The sequence below is a fragment of the Budorcas taxicolor genome, chromosome 4 (genome assembly GCF_023091745.1).
Source record: "Budorcas taxicolor isolate Tak-1 chromosome 4, Takin1.1, whole genome shotgun sequence".
Classification (NCBI taxonomy): domain Eukaryota; kingdom Metazoa; phylum Chordata; class Mammalia; order Artiodactyla; family Bovidae; genus Budorcas; species Budorcas taxicolor.
In genome coordinates this window covers 58164642-58186492 of record NC_068913.1, presented here as the reverse complement: position 1 = coordinate 58186492, position 21851 = coordinate 58164642, and the positions used below count along the sequence as shown (strand labels likewise).

Below are 21851 nucleotides of genomic sequence, written 5' to 3'. Positions count from 1 at the left end.
CATGAGCCAGAAGAGAGAGAGAAGGAAAACCAGCTCTATGGATTTTACATACATTAATTCATTTAGTCTTGAAAACATTGTCATAAGCAGGTACTCAGTTCAGTTCAGTCGCTCAGTCATGTCCGACTCTTTGTGACCCCATGAATTGCAGCACGCCAGGCCTCCCTGTCCACCACCAACTCCCGGAGTTCACCCAAACTCATGTCCATCGAGTCAGTGATGCCATCCAACCATCTCATCCTCTGTCGTCCCCTTCTACTCCTGCTTCCAATCCCTCCCAGCATCCGAATCTTTTCCAATGAGTCAACTCTTCGCATGAGGTGGCCAAAGTACTAGAGTTTCAGCTTTAGCATCAGTCCTTCCAATGAACACCCAGGATTGATCTCCTTTAGAATAGACTGGTTAGATCTCCTGTTCTACTATTATGCTATTTTTGCAGATGAGGAAACTGAAGCATGGTCACATGACTAGTAAGTGGGGCGGCCAGGATGTCAATTCTGGCAGAAGCCACAGGCAATTTTGCTTACCTTTTGTCTACAGTTCTCATCCTGAAGAGCTTGAAACTCTGACTTTTCGTTTCTGGATGTTACAATAGGCTCAAAAAGACAGTCATAGAAACTTACAGGTGGAGAAAATGTGACACAGAAAACTAAAGACGAATTGAAGGGTTCACCCAAGTAGTCAAGCCAATAATTCAACAGATACCTCTCTCTGCCTTTCAACTCAGAAGGTACACCATTCTCAGGGAAGCTAATCACTATTGCATTTCTAATGAATGGCCTGGCTGGGCTTCTGTATTATTATAATTTACCAAGTTTTAAATTAAACATTTTAATCACCGAAAAACAGTCAGTAGTAAATACAGTAACCCCAGAGTGTCCACCACTTAGTTTAAAAAACTAAATGCCACAAGTACAATAGAAAGCTCACCAGCATTTTTTTAATCACTTACAGAAGAAACCAGAATCCTGAATTTTATGTGTATCATCTACTTATATGTGGCAGTGTTGACACTATTACTTCACATGCAAGTACAGAATATAATACCACTTTGCATGCTTTCAAGCCTGAAGAAAATGGCACCATAACGTATACATACACTTTGGCAACTTGTTTTTATTTTCTCACTGTGATGCATTTGACATTTATTTCTTTCTATACTGTGTAACATTTCATTGTATGACAATAACACAGGTTATATATTCATTTGTTTGTTATTAGATATCTAGTTCACATTATGCACAAGGCAACAGAACACGTTTTTACACGTATCTTCTTGTGGACAAGAGGTGACAATTATACTACGTTAATGAGTCAGACACATTAGGGAATTCTATACAATTTTGCAATTCTCCTCTAATTCTAAAATTAATTCAAAATAAAGTTTTGCTTTGTTTTTTTTTTAAGAACATTTTCTTGAGGCCACTCAAAGGAATCCTTCCCTATGACTGCAACACTTTATGCTAAATATCAAACACAGATGAGGCCTCCATAGTCTGTGGGCACAAAGAGGCTGCCTCCTCAGCACCCAAGCCCAGAAATGTCACAACTCCACCATGTGAACGTGGCTGTTAAGAACGCCTCAAATATCTGAGCTTACATATGGTCAAGTATGTTAAGTAAAATCAAAGCAATTCCTTGCATATTTATGAACCAAGACAGGAAGAAGCTATTTAAATTGAAAAGACAGCAAAGACTCACTAGAGTCAAAAAGCCTCTCAAGCTACAGCACCTCTCTATAAGTTATGACTTGTCTTTTTCATAGGGTAAAACTGAATCTAAGATTTAATTCTATGCATTCGAGGTGCATCTAAAAGTTTGAGGCCCCTTAAAGCATGCAAGGGGGAAAAAACTCTGAGTTCAAACATTTCTTCCTTCTCTTCTTCTTTCCAAGAGGGCAGATTCCTTGTGCTATGAGAAAATCGTGTTTATACGTAAAGGTTCAGAGTGTGGGACTGACAAGAGCTAACGCACTAAATCCAAGCCCAACCGCCTCCCCTAGGAAGCCTGCCAGGACTAACCTCACCCGAACCACATCACTCAGCTCCCCCTCTCTCCCTTCGGACTTGCACATTTTCTTTGGCCTCAATCACTTAGCACTTGTGGATGTTTTGATTGGGATCATCTGTAAGTCCCTGTTATGTTGTTTTGTCTTCCTACACAGCTTGTAAACTTCTTGAGGCATTATGTCAGTGCATCAACAACGGCAATTGCCAAAATATAGCAGAAAGAAGCCGAACTGGAAACTAGGAGAATGTTTAGTTTCCAGTAAGATCTCTGCAGCCACAGCCTAAGGATGTTATCATCTTTGGGGAGATTTAGATCCTTCAAACTCTTTCTTCAGTTTCTGAGACTATTGCTTCCCATTAGATTCTATTTATAGATCATCCATTCATTTCACTTTCTTCTACTGACAGTTTATTACATGCAAGATACAGGAACCCTGGGAGATTTAATCTTTGCCAATAAGAAACTAATTATTTTACTTTGCTACCTCCCCAAATATAAGTAGCTCACTATCAACCAAAGATTACTTAATAAATGTTCATTCAAGCATCCAAGTGATGAAGCCAGTGGCTGGGGAATAAACAAGCTCAGCAGATCCTTTATCTGAAGGGTGTTTTCTCTATCTAGCCTCCTCAATCGTGGCCCACACTTGGGAACAGTTTGACATTTTAGCACCATATGGCTCAGTGAGGATCCAAAGGCCACACTAAAACCTGCCAGGCCGCCTGGCATTTCCCACACTTGCCCATGCGGGCAGCAGCAGGCACCCAGCTCACAGCTACAGCCTGAGTCAGGTCTGGGGGGACTGGGGGACCCTAGCGGATGCCAGGTCAGCAATAGCCAGAGCAGCAGCCACAGAGCTTTGTGGTTCAGCACCACAACGCCAAAACTAAAAATCTAATGCCCATTTGCCCAGATTTCTGGCAGAGCTGTGAAAATACCCTGGTGGTTTTAGAACCACGTGTCTTTTCATCAGAGGAATCTCATAATCGCACCCTAGGCCAGAATGCCGTCTCTCTGAAGCACATCACGGTACACTCACTCTCCGAGAGATGCTTGCCAATATCAAGGAACCTACTGGGATTATCGGGACAGACAAAGAACCAAGATGTGAAAAGAGGGTTCCTACCCCTTAACAACCTCCTTTAATGAAAGCCTGAGCTTCGTCATCAGAGATTTGTTTCCTACTCGATTATAAAACACCTTTCGCTTGTTAAAATTTCAAAAAGTGCTGTACTTTGTAAGTTATAAATTCAGACCTCTTCGTGTGCCTCTGTAAAAGCAGCTTGCTCTGCAATGAAACAATATTTATGTTGTGAAAAGGAACCATGTAGGAGCCAAGGCAGGGATGGGGCACCTGGCAGGGGATCAAGGTAGTAGGTATCAGAGGGGAGGGAACGAGCCGCAGGAAAACGGTACAGGAAAAGGCGGGTGTAAACGGAAGACTCTACTCAAGGGTTGTAATGAGGGTGTTTTATAAACATAAGTGTTAAGGATCAGGCTGTGATCAAGGAACCATGTCCCTAGGCAATGCTTTGCTCTAACTGGCCATGTCTCATTATTCCAGGCCTTAAAATCTCTCTTAAACAACACACACAGGCACATATACATGTACTAATAAGCTCCCATCCTAGACCTGAGACTGGTTCAGCTCACATAAAACCGACTACATGCAAGCATATGCTCTTCAGGAAAAGGGCCTCAGGGCTTGTGATAATGCAGTATTATATTTTAAGAGATACCACAGAAGTCTTCTCGGTTTATAGTACCAAAACTGGCTATTCAGAGGATGAGAAATTCCAGAGAGACTTAGCATTCCTTACTTAATAACAGCTAATCTATATAAAAAACTAACACAGTCATTAAACAAGATTTTTATACTTCTTCAGGCTCACCTACTTTCATCCTTCTCTCTAGTAAGCTCTGCGTTCTACTAGACATACATGCACTCCAGGGATGATTTCAGAAACATGATTTGCATGGAAATGCTTATTTTCATCTGACTTAGACTCTAAAGTCAGAAGTCTAGGTCACAGCAGCCAAGTCAAAAAATTAAAACAAAGCAAGGGAGGGGCATGAGAGCAAGTATGCAAAAATATGACAATCTATTATTTGACATCATCTAAGTTCTCTTAAACTGCATACCTCATTAGAACATGCTCAAATGTTTATTTCCAATATAGAAAGTGAAATAACTGGAAGATACAATATTCTAACAGGATAAAACATGCTTCCCTTAGTGAGTGGCCCATGTAACAAATCCGAAGATCTGACATCTAAAGTCACAATGTGGCAGTATTTATCAAACACTAACAACATCCATCAGTTTTTGCAGCAGGAATCCAAGGTGACATTACAGAGGGACTCAGCTTTGGGAAGCAGTTGGATATCAAATGCTTTGCCAGAAAGATTTTGTAAAATCAGTCTTTTCTACGGCTGGCAAGAGGAGGAGTTTTGAAATCTCCAACACAGAGCTATAGAAGTCCCAAAGCTTGGTCATCCTACAAAGGGTTTACCAAGCCTTTCCTTAACAAAGAGCCAAAAGTTGATCCCTTTCCTTTTTGGCTACCCCCAACTTTAGGAGTGCCAAACAAAAGTCAGGAATTTCAAGGAGATCTGAGCCTGGACTCTGCTATTACTAGAATAAACATTTTTAATTCCCCAGAATTAATTTTTATGCATAACCATTTATAGATATATCAGTCAGTACATGCATGTCACTTTACATTCTGGCTTCATCCACTTGACCTGTAACTTTTACCTTTTGGCTTCACAAAGACTAGACATTCTTATTGTTACTGGAGATTCTACCTAAAAATATGTTCTTTTGGAATGATTTTCTACCCATTTCCATGCCCAACACTTCCAAACACCCTCAAAGGTAAAAGTCATCAGTTTGCCTATTTTCCCCCATTTAGTATAAAATCTGACAAAAACACATCAGTTAAACAATGTGAACTAAAATAAGGGAGTTATCTGGGAGGCAAGGGAGCCTTCACAGAAAAGCCTTGAGTCACAGAAGCTCTAAACTGAATTTAACTACTTGTAGTTATAGGTGAAGAATCCACCCTTAACTACACAGGAACAGTTCTCAGGAGCAAATATAGATTTGGACAAGCAGAAGCCTGCCATCAGGAGTCGGCTGGAAGGCCTCAATTTAATTACCTCTCCATCTTCTTATTGCACTCAACTTCCTTACTTTCCCACCTCATCTCACAGCCCCCACCAGCTCTCCTCTCGGGCCTCCTACCGTCCCTTCGTACAAGCACACTCTCACTCTCCCTCCTCCACACTCCCATGGCTAAATGTGCTCTGCTTGCTGTGTCTTGCTTTCAGCATCCAGCTTTCCAATGAACTGTCATGAATCAACATCTTTCACTAGAAATTTCTATAGACAGTACTGTCCTATAGCAGCAGAAGAGCTAAAGAAAGTCTGCTCTTTCAAGACGCGTAAACCACAGACAAAACCAAAGAAGCTTCGTCGCCAGAGTCAAGAATACAGAACAGATTCTAGCGATGCAATTGATGCCGAACTTCTCAAAAGTCTGTCTCTCAGCTCTCCAGAGTGCAGGCAGAGGGGTGTGGTGCAGAAAAAAACAGAAGCATGGCAAAGAATCAGGACCAACAGAGGGCAGGGTTCTTACCTTTGTTTGCCCCAGAACTCTTTGGCAATCTGGTGAAGTCTAAAGATCACTTTTAGAATAATCTTTTTAAAAGCTTAAAAACACAGGACTTAAAAAGGAACACAACTGCACTGAAAGACAGTGATAAAATTATTTTACAAAAACAAATTCTGATACAGCTGCCTTCTTGCTTCTCTATTACAACACTGAATAACAGGATGTAGTGGCATATTTCATAAGTACTATAATTCAAAGGCTAAATGTTACTATGATTTGTTGCCTACATTCATATTTAAAAGGAAATGCTAGATTTCACTTAGGGATTAGAGAAAATGAAGAATTCCCCCCCCCCCCCAATCCAGGTTCAGAGAGTCATAATTCTATGCATGGGCTCCCTGGTTAAGAGCCCCTGCCACAGTTAATTCTTCCCAGATCCTAACTTAAAGAATGACCTCCAAGTTCATGTCGATGCAAATCCAATGCCACATCCAATTCAGCCACAATTTGGCACACAACAACTAGACAAAAAGATGGAACATTAGCTCCAGTGTTGTGTGAATACAGTGGAGCCCCTGGAGCCCTAAAGTGCGATTCCTTGGAACTAAGGTGGAGGACTCTGGCCACTGAGTATGCTGGTCCTTCCTTCAACAGGTAGGTGCACCATTTCCCTAATTCCTAGACATTAATTTTGAACTTTCCAACTGAAGATACATAAACACATCTATGTGGACTCTTGTATCACTGTTTCCTATTCAAAGACAAGATCATTTTTTTAACTGCAACATTAATTAAGAGCTTTGGGGGGCGGAGGGGAGTGCAAATTAAGTACATCCATGGATTTTAAGATGCATACAATTTCCGGACATTAAAGTATAATGGGAGGGGTAGAATGCCTCAGACTTAGAACTGAATAAAAAAAGACTGTAAGTGATTTTGTTATTCTGAGTATGCCAAATAGTTGTGCTTAGGCTGAAGATATTTGAGAAGTGAAATGTTACATAAAGTCTCAAAATATTAGGCAACAGATTTTATGAATTCATGGAATCTATTTAACCAATGCTTATTCATATTTTAGTCTTACACAGAAATATGCCAACCAATCAGCTCTGACATACCCATTATTATCATTTTCAGTATTTAATATTTAACAGAAGCTCATATAATGCCAGGGTATTATTCTAAACACTTCATAAACATTAACACAATTAATTTCCAAGACAAGCCTATGAGATGGTAGATAACATCCCCATCTTACAGATGAAGAAACTGAGGTACACAGAGGTTGAATGATTAGCTCAGACTCATACAGCTACTAGGGCTTCCCAAGTGGCTCGGAGGTAAAGAATCCGCCTGCCAAAGCAAGGAGACACAAGAGTCGCAGGTTTGATCCCAGAGTCAGGAAGATCCTCTGGAAGAGGAAATGGCAGCCCACTCCAGTATTCCTGGCTGGAAAATCCCACTGGACAGAAGAGCCTGGAGGGCTACGGCCCACTGGGCTGCCAGGAGTCAGAAATGACTGAGCACACGTGCAGCTACTAAGTTGCAGAACTTGGTCTGAACCCAGGCAGTATGGCTGTAGGATCCACATTCTCAACTATGCTCCATGGCTTCGTCTTGCTCAATTCCTGATTACTGGAACAACACCTTCTCATTTCTTTTTCTCACATTTTATGAAGTGCTATTTGCTAACACATCTCTTTCTGGCATGTGGATAAAGAGACTCCCCATGGAAATTTTTCATGCCAGTCAACAGGGACTTATGATTCTTTAACATCTGTGGAGTAAAAGACGGTGCAGCTATAGGACCAGTTCCAGGCTCTGCAAGACAGAGTCACTGCCATCCCATTGTCATTACCAATTCTTCCCACTTGAATATATCACTATTTCTATGCTCAATCATTGAGCCCATAGGCTTATATAAGTCCAGCACTAAGGGAGGAAAAATGCAAAACAATCATGTTTTCAGTGATTGGGCCTTTCAGAGTACAGATTCAGAGCACACATGGTAACTTTCCTGTTATCACTCACATGCCTACATGGGTCTGATAACTTCTCTATGTATGAAAATACAGGGTCTTAAAAGCTTTACCATATAGGTCAGCTGGTAAAGAATACACCTGCGATGCAGGGGACCCCAGTTTGATTCCTGAGTTGGAAAGATCCACTGGAGAAGGGATAGTCTACCCACTCCAGTATTCTTGGGCTTCCCTCGTGGCTCAGCTGGTAAAGAATCCACCTGCAATGCGGGAGTCCTGGGTTTGATCCCTGGGTTGGGAAGATTCCCTGGAGAAGGGAACAGCTACCTACTCCAGTATTCTGGCCTGGAGAAGTCCATGGACTGTACAGTCCATGGGGTCATAAAGAGTCGGACATGACTGAGCATCTTTCACTTTCAAAGCTTCTATAGAAAAGAAAACATCTTACAAAGAAAATTAGAAGAAAAGAACATTATAAAAAGTATACAGAGTTTCCTATTTTGCAAAAAAAAGACTATCAAAGAACAGAACATCATTCATCAACAGGAGAACCGAAGCTTACATACACTCAGAACAGAAGGTTCATCTCATATTAGAAGATATCGTTTCTAAAGTTCCTGTTTCCTGGATTCAGTGTATCTGGAAGAAGGATGAAAAATATTGGTACAAAAAACAGAAATAAAATAGAATTTGGCCAAGCCACCAGATCTGCTTGGCAAGTACCCAAAGACTTACGAAACATGCCCTAAGGGCAGCCCCCAGAGATGTCTGGGTCAGGACAATGGCAAGTGCATGGTGCCTCTTCCGGGAGAATGGGAAGAGGCAATAGCTGCTGACACTGACTGCACAGTTACTGTGAGCCAAGTGCTTCACATGTACTATCTACTCCTCACAAAAGCACTACTGTCCACCATTTTACAAAGCAAACAACTGATTTCTTAATTTGCCTAAAATAACAAAACTAGTTAAGAGCCTATGCCTGGATTTGAACCTAAGTGGGAATCCAAAGCTTTCAAATACTTCCTTACCTAAGGAATTTCTACTCCTAAGATTGGAAGACTACCTTTTTAATCAAGCATCTCCCAAAATGACCAAAGCATATTGTAATTGCAGTGATAACTGCATAAAACCATGCAAATGTTTTATTATAGTTGGCAGAAATATCAAAGTACAAATTACCCAACAATCGGGTAGTTTATAGGTAAATAGTTCCAATGTTCTCAATTATCTTTACTTCAAGAATGAGTCCTTTTTCATAGATACAGAAAACAAACTTATGGTTACCAGAGGGGATAGTGGGGGTGGGCATGGGGGGTGGGTAGGGAATAAAATATGAGTTTGGGATTAACATACATACACTACTATGTAGAAAATAAATAAACAACAAGGACCTACTATATGGGGAACCATATGCAATGTCTTATAATAACCTACAGTGGAAAGAAATCTGAGTCACTTTGCTGTACACCTGAAAATAACACAACATTATAAATTAATTTCATTTTTTAAATTGTTTAAACAGAATGAGTCTTTCTGAGAAGTGCATATCAAACCAATGAGATATCACCTCACACCTGTCAGACTGGCTATTATCAAAAATTCTACAAAAAACAAATGTTGGAGAGGATGTGGGGGAAAAAAGGAAGCCCTCATGCACTGTTGGTAAGAATGTAAACTGGTGCAGGCTCTATGTAAAATAGACATTCCTCAAACTAAAAGCAGAACTATCACATGAGCCAGCAGTTCAACTCCTGGGTACACATCTGGAAAAAACAAAAACCCTAATTGAAAAAGATATATGCATCCCAATATTCACAGAGGCACTATTTGCAATATATAGAAGCAACCCAAGTGCCCAGCAACAGACAAAGAGATTAAGAAGATGTGGTATAGTAATACAGTGGAATATTACTCAGCCATAAACAAGAATGAAACACTGTCACTTGTAGCAACATAGATGGACCTAGAGAACATTATAGTTAGTGTAATAAGTCAGACAAATCTGTGTATCATCTATATGTGGAATATAAAACAATACAAATGAATGTATGTGTAAAACAGAAACAGACTCAGAGGGATAGAAAACAGACCTGCTGTTACCGAAAGGGAGAGGGAAGCAAGGAGGGACAAATTAGGGGTATGGGATTAACAGATACACACTATGATGTATAAAACAGATAAGCAGCAAGGGTATTCAGTATATACCGAGAATTATAGCAATTATCTAATAAAAGCCTGTAACAGAGTATAGGAAGAAAGAAAACGGAGGGAGGGACAAAGAAAAGGAAGAATTTTTCTCTGTCAACACTAGTTCCAGGTTTTTGAGTTCCCAACTGTCAGCCTACACCCCATCCTTAGAGATCAGCCCTCATAGAGTCCTGTACTGAACCATTTCCTTCAAAAAAGAAAGCCCAGCACTTCAATAGCAAGTCAGTCCCGATCCCACGTGGAAATCTCCTGATGTAGCCTCGTTTCCACTCACAGACCTTCCCCACTTTCCCATCATCTGTTCAACTCACCAACTGCTCATCCCTCGAGTCTAGTTTCTGACACACCTCCAAGTTCTCTGCTCCAGCATGCCTCACGGGCCTCAGCACCAGCGTGATTCAACAAACCCCACCCCCACCCTCCCCAGGGCCTTCAAAGTCCACCCTGGGACCAACAGTACCTTCTCGGGGCTTCCATATGTTCGGATGCCAATTTCTAGTCACCTTCTTCTAAAACATTAGTAAGACTAACACCATCTTCACAACGTAATTACAACACGTCGTCTGGCACCAGCCAGACTGGGAATGCTGAAAACCTTAGGAAAGCGTATCTTCAAGATTGGTCTTCCAGAGTTATTAAGTGGAGACTGGGAAACCAATCCTATATCTAAAGAAATATAAAGTAAGTGGCACTCAACTATGCTGGGAGTAACTCAGGTCTGGGTACTTTTCTTATACCTTGGAGACAGTTCCTAGGAGAGATGATGCAACAGCCATGTCTGACGCAGTTTTACAACAGTCAAGATCTGCACTTACAGCCAGGTCAGCTGAGTAGCTGAAGCCTGGGGATGTGGCGTCTGAACCTGAGCAGGTGGCCCATACTAGCAGCCACATTAGGTTTTTGCAGGCTCAGTTTCCTCACGGGTACAATGGCAATAATAATAATACCTACCTTATAGGACTATAGTGAGCAAATAAAATAACGCATGTTAGGTCCTTGACACATCACTTACTGCACTCATCACTAAACTGTGTCCAACTCTTCAGGACGCCATGGAATGAAGACCACCAGGTTCCTCTGTCCATAGGATTTTCCACAAAAATACTGGAGTGGGTTGTCATTGCCTTCTCCAGGGGATCTTCCCAACCCAAGGATCAAACCCCCATCTCCTGCATTGGCAGGTAGATTCTTTACCACTGAGCCACCAAGGAAGCCCCTATTATTTACTAGAAGTAGTTTGTTTTTTTTCTAAAAAGAGTAACTCAGTAGCATACACAATTCACCACAACCTTCACACAGCCAGGGTAAGAGAGGGTTGCAAGACTGATTTAACTTTTAGTTCAGTGGGAAAGCAGGCACATTCGAGACACAGATGGACACCCCTGTGTGTGGAGCTCTTCACCAACACACACCTCTGAGTTATGCACAGCAGTGGAGCATCTTTTCCCAAATCTCACTTTTATGTTGAGGTTAAATTCAGCAAACATAAGCTTCTGTTACTGTGGGCCTCTAAATGCTTCTCTCACAGAGTGCTCTGCTATTTTTGCTTTTATCAAATGGATATCTTTTTTCAATAAGAGGAAAGTTCAAAAAACTGCAGACATGTGGTTGAACATAAAGGTTTCTATGACCCAACCACCTACACAAATTTGATCATGAAGAAAACTTGTGTGTGGCTGTAGATTGAGCTTGATAAGAAGAAAGCAGTCACATACAAATGCAGATTGTAGAATACTTTTTACTACAGCAAAAACTGCTACTGATTTATTACAAAACAAATTCCAACTAATTCCAGCTAATATTCAATAAGCTGATGCCTAGTTGCATTTGAGACAGAGGGAAAAACTAGAATCCATTCAAAGACATACAAATGAATACTATTTTTACAAATGCTCTATTTACATAAAGGCACATGTTCAACTTCAAGTTTAGAAGATCTCAAGAAAAAAATAACTCTTCCATTTACTATGTAAGTAATAATCTCAGAAAATGGACAATTAGGCCATTCCATGGCAGAGAATATTAGCATTTAACAAACATCTAAAAATATAAGCAGTAAATACTTTTAGCACAGCTGGCTTCTGAAGACTTCAATATTAACAAACAGACTTAATATTCTTGATTTACTACAGATTTTTCCATCAAGTGAAATAGTCATGAGGATGATAATTGGGCCCACATGCCTCCCAAGGACACAGTTCTGTAGTGTGATGGGGAGAAAGTCACAGAGCCCCACAGGACAGCCGTCCATACTGCAAGTCTTAGCGTGCAGTATTGGAAAGATTCTGTTTCCTCAATTCAACTAAAAATAAACAAATGGGGGTATGTGCAGTCTCAGTGTCCCCATCACAGATTTTAAACCAGAAAAAAACTCACCAGTTACTCAAAACGTACCAAAGATTGACTCTTAAGAGTATTTTTACAGTTCACATCCATCAAGCTGAAGGACATATCTTGAATAGTAAAAAATGAAACCATTAACATTTATTCAAACTAAGGTCCTATGAGAGTAAATGTATAGTCTATGATGTAAAGAGAATGTAAACATATTTTTATGTTAAGTCATTTCAATAACATGTCACCAATAGGATCAGTGTTCACACAGGATACTGGTGTCAGTTTCAACAGTAATTCAAGGACTACAGTTTGAATGGAAGACGGGAAATATCTATATAAAGTAATCTTTATACATGAACATTATTTTACAATAAATTGCATTTACCTTTTCAGGATTTGGCACCATAAATTCTCGCATTATGCTTGTGCCACCACCACTATGTGGCTTCCCTGGTGGCTGAGCAGTAAAAAATCCACCTGCCGATGCAAGAGACGCAGGTTCAATCCCTGGGTGAGGAAGATCCCCTGGACATGGAAATAGCAACCCACTCAGTATTCTTGCCTGGGAAATCCCATGGACAGAGGAGCCTGGCGGGCTACAGTCTTTAGGGTTGCAAAGAGCTGGACACGACTAACCGACTAAATGGCAAGAACAATCACCACTAGGTACTGTCTTGTTGAGTTTTTAAGGAATTCTCTGTACAACATAGGAAAAATAGTGTAAATCAATAAAATGAGACCATCTCAACATTACATTTAGTCAAAAGGCAGAAAAAAGTTTTTAAACCATAGAGCTGCTGCTGCTAAGTCCCTTCAGTCGTGTCCAACTCTGTGCGACCCCAGCGACGGCAGCCCACCAGGCTCCCCCGTCCCTGGGATTCTCCAGGCAAGAACACTGGAGCGGGTTGCCATTTCCCTCTCCAATGCATAAAAGTGAAAGTGAAGTCACTCAGTCGTGTCCGACTCCTAGTTACCCCACAGACTGCAGCCTACCAGGCTCCTCCGCCCATGGGATTTGCCAGGCAAGAGTACTGGAGGGGGGTGCCATAGAGCTAGTTTTTAGCAAACCTTCTGACACATAAACAGGCAACACTAAATTTAGATCAGCATCCACCAGTTGCTGAATTTTTATTTGTTTCAGATTGTAAGTTAAAGGTCCTAAGAAGGGAGATGATTCATACACTGAGAAGTCAAAAATAACCAAAAATGTAACAGACACGATAGTCATTTGTAAGTTATACTATAAAAATGAATAGGCAATTACCAACTTATCAGTGTAAGTTATCAGCTATGTAAAATTTACCTCTGAGTTTTTCAGAGCATCTCCAGATTCTAGCAAATATGGGGGTGGCCAAAAAATTCTTCCAGGTTTTTCTGGAAACAGTTATAGGAAAACCCAAATGAAATTTTTGGCCAACCCAGTATGTTTCTCCTTCAGCTAAACCATATTATGGGTTAATTTAGTTTGGTGGACCATTCTGGGAACAAATCCATATTTATAACATTATTTCAACTGGAAAATTAATTGCCAGTTCCAATATAGAATGTGGGATATGTGTGAAGGACACATTGTCCTCACAAAATAAAGAGATCACCCTCCAACTTCTACCAACTGCAGTCACTGAATCAACAAGTGATGTGCGCAAGCCATCATATGAGGTACTTTGGAGGACCAAAAGCAATAATATTTCAGTAGAATCAGCCTTCAGTTTAAAAGCTAGCAATAATAAAAACAAACCATTGAGACAGAGGAGACAAACTTCCTGTCAAAATAATCTAATGATGTAGCCAATTTTTAATATTGTTTTAGGTGAAAAAAAATAAGTAATCTTTAAATGACACCATACCCAGAGAAACTGTAGGTTTGAAAGTTACAAACATCACTAATCAAGACCATGCTACCTTCCCAGCTAAGAGCAACATCTCCATTCTGCTTAGATTTTGTTTGAATGACTCCTTTTTCTTTGCACTGGGTTTCTGAAATACAGAATACTGTGAAATTCTACAATGATGTTCTAAATTTGTCACAACACCCTTCTAGGCCTTACCAGTGAAAGTTTTAGATAACTTCTCCCTTTCATGAATAAAGATGGCAGCTGATACACAGAGTACTGTCTCCTACATATCAAGACGACTGTTCTCTGCTATAGATGTGCTAAGACGGAGACTGGCATTTATTCCTCCATGAGATAAAGACTCTCTCATTTCCCAGGAAGGCTGGCTCAGAGTGAACAAGTTCATAACGTGAAGACAGCTCATGGAGCCCATGGCATCAGGACTCCTCCTCCCCAGACAAAGCATTTTTCATCACAGCACCATTATCACTATTGAACCCCGATCAAGAACAAGGTCTATCATTGAAAGCGCATGCCAGAGACGTGAAACAAGCGTGCCCTTAAGAAGAGCTGGGACTCATGCAAAACCTTGATGTTCTTTAGATTCAAAAAGGATTTATAAAATAAAGGATACATGACACAATGCCACATTGACATTTGGAAAGAACCAGTAATTTCCAAAGGACTACCACCACTTCATTTGAGACTTCAATGATTCTGAAAAGCAAGGCAGACATTACTGTCCCAATTTATTGATGAAGAAACAGATAAGGAAACTGATAAACTTTAGAAGGTTAAATGACTTCTCAGGGATCCATAGTAAAGCATTGTTTTTTTATAGGACACTGTCTCAGTTGTTTAAATGATCTTTTTTACTCAACTACTTTAAAAAACCATAATAATAAAATATATACACATTAGGTTAAAAACTCCTTTTATGTATCCCCTTCCCCAAAAAAGTCCTTTAAAAAGTCTATTTTTCTTGTACCATAAAAATTTCCTGAGGACAATGCTAAGGATTTTGGTATTCACCAGAGTATATTCTAAATTTCAATTCTGACTAATTTCTCCCCATTCTGGTTTATCCTTCTCCAAATGAATTAAGACTTTGTGGTAAGGAAATATTAAACAGATGTAAAAGAATAATTTGTAGCTGGGAGATAGATTTTGGCACTTACCAGGCAAAGAAACAAATCATTACTCTTCTATGCCTGACCTATCAAAGATAACAAATGCTCTCTGGGTAATATTCCAGATATACTAGTATCATGATTCTGCTGCAATTGCCAGCCAATGGGTTATGCAAGCCCTCTCCTCTCTTCAGTCAAGAGGCTCTAGGCTGGACAATGTGGATTGTTGTTGTTGTTTAGTCACTCAGTGGTATCCAACTCTTTTGTGACGCCTTGGACCGTAGCCCTCTAGGCTCCTCTCTCCATGGGGTTTCCCAGGTGAGAACACTGAAGTGGGTTGCCATTTCCTCCTCCCAGGGATCTTCCTGACCCAGGGATCAGACCTGCATCTCCTGCATTGCAGGCAGATTTTTAACCACTGAGCTACCTGGAAAGCCCAGACTATGGGATTCCAGAGTTCAAAAAGATAGGAGAGTGCATGAGTGACTAAGTGTAAGTAGAACTCAAGAGTTCCAACAGTATTTCTAGGTGTATTAGTAATGCTACCAACGAAGATAGTGGATGGGCACTTGAAAGAACTCTTCCAGAGGCAGCCGCCGGGCCAGCCCTGTCCAACAGGACTTCCTGTGACAAGGGACATGCTCTGTATCTGCACTATCCCATGTGGTACTCGCGAGCAACACGTGACTACCAAACACTTGAAATGTGACTAGTGCAGCAGAAAAATACATTTTCAATTTTATGTAAATTTACTTAAATCTAAAGACCGACATATAAACAGCCCAAGTCAAGAGCAGACATTTCTCCATGCAGGAACCTCAGCACAGTTTGTTTCACAGAACTCAGAGCCCAAGGCACCTGGGTGTAATGAAAACAGCATGGGCTTTAGAGGCTGACAGACTAGGGTCTCTAACAAGCTGTAAGTTTACTTTATCGAGTCTCAGCTTCTATATCTCTATGGTGCGGATCTCAACATCCATTTCTCAGGATGAGTGAGAGGGAAGGACTTCCCTCCCACTCAGTCTAGCACACAAAATAGTCTGTAAAACAATAGTCCCTCTCCCTTACCATTCTACCCCATCTCCTCAATCCAAAAGAACTGTACACTTGGAACCTACCAGGCAATTATGAGATAGAATTTCATGAGCAATCAGAAAAAAAAAGAAAAAAAAGAAAAAACACCTGAGCTTAGAGGTAAGGTAAGGAAGGAAAAAGAAAATCACACCTGGCTAACATTTTTTAACTTGGCAAAAAATTTTACAGCAACAAAGAATTATAAACTGTACTCATTTTTCAATATTTGGTTAATTACAACTGTGCATTATTTATGAGCTGGAAAGCTAAAACATGTTCCTCTCTTATCTCACAAAGCATAACATTCTATAACAGAGATGATAAAAACCACATAATGTTGTTTCAACATTACTTTATATGATACAGTCTTCACAAGAAGCAGACTGGAAATTCCCTCATATCCGTGTAAAGGGATGAACTATCCACATTTCTCTAGCGTTAAATGTTTGAATGACTGTAAAGTGGATAGAGTTGAAGAGGAACTACTGATATCCTTAACTGTATACCTGATCTTAGTGATTATTAAAAGACTATTTATACACACAAACATTATTCACAATATTCCATGTAGTTTTATTTACAATGAATAATGTGGACAACAACTTTAGCATTCCTTTCCAGGGGAATTATGTAAGTAAGCAAAGACACATTCATTCAATGGAATTTCATGTAGTCATGAAGAGTTTATAATGAGAGGTGTACAGTATAATAAATAAGATTATAAAATTCCATACAGCATGTCTTGCCATGCTGTCGTTCCAGTTGTGTCTGACTCTTTGTGACCCCATGGACTGTAGCCCACCAAGCTCCTCTGTCCATGGGGTTTTTCAGGCAAGAATAGTGGAGTGAGTTGCCATGCCCTCCTCCAGGGGATCTTCCCAACCCAGGGAACAAACCCACATCTCCTGGCAGATTTCTTCCTGCTGAGCCACCGGAGGAGCCCATATACAGCATAATTCTTTAAATTAAAATATATATGGAAAAGGTGAAGAAATTAATAATAATAGCAGCCAGTTTCATTAAAAGTTGGAGCAACATATAATTTTCCCCTCACACTTCTCTCCTGTCTTCCTAGATTTCAGTAATGAGTATGTACAACTTTGAGGGTGGGTGGTGGGGCACAAACGCTTTTAAAGTTATTCACTATGTTGGAGCCCGAATCATCTCTGTTTCCCATCATTTGAAAGCAGTTCACTATACGGAGGAAAGACAAGAGCTCAAACCACAATACTTCAAATGTTTTTTGGCCGCCAGCAGCCTGGCAACGAGAGTGATTACAGAGTGCTCAGCCCACACCCTCCCTGTGGCCGCCACTGGCGACACCATCTTCTCCTCCGTGCCCTGAATGACGGCATAGCAGGTTCTGCACAAGCTGCTGGCTTGCTCCCCAGAGATAGGAACATTTTAAGGGGGAAGAAATAGCCTCCAGTAGCAAAGACACACCTAAGTAACCTGCTTGAAAGGTCTTCATAGGGTCCCAAACTTTCCTTTTAAATTAGCTCTGTGGTCTAATCATTTTTGGAATAACTATTTGGAGGAAAACCACGGCAACTCCTCAGAGAATGGAGCTGCTAACCCAGACTGGGTTGCTGAGGAATACCTGGTTATGGAACTTACATGTAAACAGAAGTTAAACAGGCAAGGAAAGGGTGGGGTGTTCCAGATGGAGGAACAGTTAGGACAAAGGGGAGATGTCACAGGACTCTCAAAACGAGGGGAGTAGCTTCAGCTAAAGCTAAGGTCCAAGGCACGTGCTGAAAAGCCTAAGAGGGGAACCTGGAAATGCAGACCATGTCTAGGTCATGAAAACGTCCTGCATGTCAGTTTCATGAATTTGGAGATGATCCTATCCAATTAGTGACTGATTTGAAGGGGTGTGATGATTTGCAGCTAAGAACTATCCCATCCCTTTGTTGCAGTCAGGAGGATGAACTGGGTGAGTGGAGAGCCTGCTGAGAGGCAGGACACGTTGATTGTGACTGCAATAGTTTAAGAAGGAGATAAGCCTTAAGCTAAACAAACAAATGTGGGGATAAGAAAAGGAAGGGCAGATTTCAGAGATATCTCAATAGTAGAATCCACAGGATTTGATGAACTGATAGAAGAGAAGGAGGGAGAAAGAAGGAATTCAAGTCCATAGGATTCCTAACCAAGCTCCTCTGTGCCACAAACTGCTTTTCTAGTGTGGGTTGGGCTTCCCTAGTGGCTCAGAGGTTAAAGCGTCTACCCACAATGCGGGAGACCTGGGTTCGATCCATGGGTCGGGAAGATCCCCTGGAGAAGGAAATGGCAACCCACTCCAGTATTCTTGCCTGGAGAATCCCATGGGCGGAGGAGCCGGGTGGGCTACAGTCCATGGGGTCACAAAGAGTCGGACATGACTGAGCGACTTCACTTTCACTTTCAAGGCCAAGCAATGCTTCTCAGAACGTTTTTAAGTGCATGAAATAAAACACACAGAATTGAAAGAAACTAATAACATCTTAGGGAGCATTATTACAAACAAAGCTAATGAAGGTGATGGAATTCCAGCTGAGCTATTTGAAATTCTAAAAGTTGATGCTGTTAAAGTGCTACACTCAATATGCCAGCAAATTTAGAAAACTCAGCAATGGCCACAGGACTGGAAAATGTCAGTTTTCATTCCAATCCCAAAGAATGGCACTGCCAAAGAATGTTCAAACTACAGCACAACTGCGCTTATTTCACATGCTAGCAAGGACATGCTCAAAATTCTTCAAGTTAGGCTTCAACAATATGGGAACTGAGAACTTTCAGATGTACAAGCTGGATTTAGAAAAGACAGAGGAATCAGAGATCAAATTGCCAACATCTGCTGGATCATAAAAAAAACAAGAGAATTCCAGAAAAACATCTACTTGTCTTCAATGACTACACTAAAGCCTTTGACTGTGTGGATCACAAAAACTGTGGAAAATTCTTAAAAGAGATGGAAATATCAGACCATCTTACCTGCTTGCTGAGAAACCTGTATGCACATCAGGAAGCAACAGTTAGAACCAGACATGGAACAATGGACTGGTTCCAAATTGGGAAAGGAGTATATCAAGGCTGCATAGTGTCACCCTGCTTATTTAACTTATATGCAGAGTACATCACATGAAATGCCAGGCTGGATGGATCACAAGCTAGAATCAAGATTGACAGGGGAAATATGAATAACCTCAAATATGCAGATGACACCACTCTTATGGCAGAAAGCAAAGAGAAACTAAAGATCCCTTGATGAAGGTGAAAGCGGAGAGTGAAAAAGCTGGCTGAAAACTCAACATTCAGAAAACTAAAATCACAGCATCCAGTATCATCACTTCACGGCAAACAGATGGAAAAAAATAGAAACAGTGGCAGATTTTATTTCCTTGGGCTCCAAAATCACTGTGGATGGTGACTGCCGCCATGAAATTAAAAGACGCTTGCTCCTAGGAAGAAAAGTTATGACAAACCTAGACAGCGTTATTAAGAAGGAAAGACATTACTTTGCCAAGAAAGGTCTATCTAGTCAAAACTTTGGTTTTTCCAGTAGTCATGTATGGATGTGAGAGTTGCCCCATAAAGAAAGCTAAGGGCCAAAAAATTGATGTTTTCAAACTGTGGTGCTGGAGAAGACTTTTGGAAGTCTCTTGGACAGCAAGGGGATCAAACCAATCAGTCCTAAAGGAAATCAGTCCTGAATAGTCACTGGAAGGACTGATGCCACAGCTGAAGAAGCTCCAATACTTTGGTGACCTGATGCAAAGAGCAGACCCTAGAAAGACTCATTAGACCCTAACAGACTCATTAAAAAGATGCTACGAAAGACTGAGGGCAGAAGAGGCAGACAGAGGATGAGATGGATGGATGGCATCACTGACTCATTGGACATCGAATCTGAGCAATCTCCAGGAGACAGTGGAGGACAAGGAAGCCCAGCATGCTGCAGTCTGTGGGGTAGCAGAGTCGGACACGACTTAGTGACTGAACAACAATAATACCCAAATACATTTCTCCCCATGGAAGCCCTAAGAGCCTATGGCTTTCGACCTTTAGTTCATCTCAGAATCACTAGCAGGCTTGTTTAAACAGTTGTTGTTGCTCCTCTGTCCGTGGGATTTTCCAGGCAAAAATACTGGAATGGGTTGCCATTTCCTTCTCCAGGGGGTTGTCTGGACCCAGGGATCAAACCCACATGTCCCGCATTGGCAGGCAGGTTCTTTACCACTGAGCCACCCGAGAAGTCCAAAACAGCCTGCTGGCTAAATAAGATACAAGGGTATAGTGTACAACACAGGAAACATAGCTAATATTTTATAACTGTAAATGGATATACCTTTTAAAAATTGTGAACTACTAGTCTGTATACTTGAGTATGCACGAACACACAATTGAAAATTATAAAATATCATACATCAACTACATCTCAATTAAGAAATAAAACAGATTTCCAGACCCCACCTCTAAGTTTCCATGATGCTGATGATGCTGGTCTGGGGAACACACTTAGAAACCATTTACCAGGGTGTTACCCAGGCTTCTGGCTAGAAACATAAGGGGACTAGTACCACTGATATGCTTGCTTCCTTCTGTATCCCCAGAGCCTACAGCTTGGTGTATGTGCATGCTATGTCGCTAAGGATGTGCAGTCATGTCCGATTCTTTGCAACCCCATGGACTGTAGCCTGCCCAGCTACCCTGTCCATGGGATTCTCCAGGCAAGAATCCTGGAGTGGCTGCCACTGTATGAATTCAATAAGTACTTTGTGAACAAATGAAGCAGCAATACAGATATAATAGTGAATTTAGTGCTTAATATTTGGCTAGGTTATAGCTTCATTTTTTTAAATGCTTTTTCTGTAATCCTTGGAAGTCCTGAAGACAATGGATTACAGTTTTGATCTAATTTACAAGTCTTGATTCAAGTCCTTACAAGAATCAGAAAATGACCTTCAAGTTGCCAGTTATATTCCATAAATACTTAAAAGCATGCATTTACATTTTAAAATATTACTTGAGCAATTGGTAAAAATGCTGAATCCTCTTTATTCATATACAAGGAATCTCTGTCTTATTACGGCATACAGTGTCAAACACTGAAAATTTCAAAGAAACTGTCAATTTTAATAAACTCAGCAGAGTTCATAGAATTGTCCATAGAGAGATTTTAGGGAATCTTTTGTAATAAATAACTAAAAACTATTTTCACTTAGCATTTCAATAGTTTAGATACAACTGGATGTTTCTCTAGCTCCTGACAGTGCTTTAAAAAATCTTTTTTTTTCCATAATATTTTCAGTATTCCTGCTCCATTCTCATTGTGACTATAACCACAGTGTAAAGTTTACACTAAAAGTAAGATTTAGCACAGATTCCCCTAAGTTACTACAAGCCAACTAAAAGAACCCAACTATCGAAGTCCACACGTATTAAGGAGGCCTGCCCTGCACTGGTTGCTATGGAGATTGCAAAAGCCAAAGAGAAAGCCAAATTTAGCTCTGGGAGCAGCCTTACCAAATCCCTTTGGTATTCTACCTATGGGGATATCTCCACAAACACATCCATCTCAGAAATATGTTATCTTCCCTTGGAAAGAAGCACTGGGACCTTTCCAAGTCCACTTGCGTGTTTTAAGTTGCTTCAGTCGTGTCCAGCTCTACGGACTGTAGC

At 40.7% G+C, this 21851-nt stretch overlaps 1 protein-coding gene across 1 annotated transcript in view; it reads right to left on the bottom strand.

Moving 5' to 3' along the window:
- The window catches only part of DOCK4 (dedicator of cytokinesis 4), a 467343-nt gene that overhangs the window by 396774 nt on the left and 48718 nt on the right, over positions 1-21851 (bottom strand). The gene's annotated exons all lie outside the window — the stretch shown is intronic.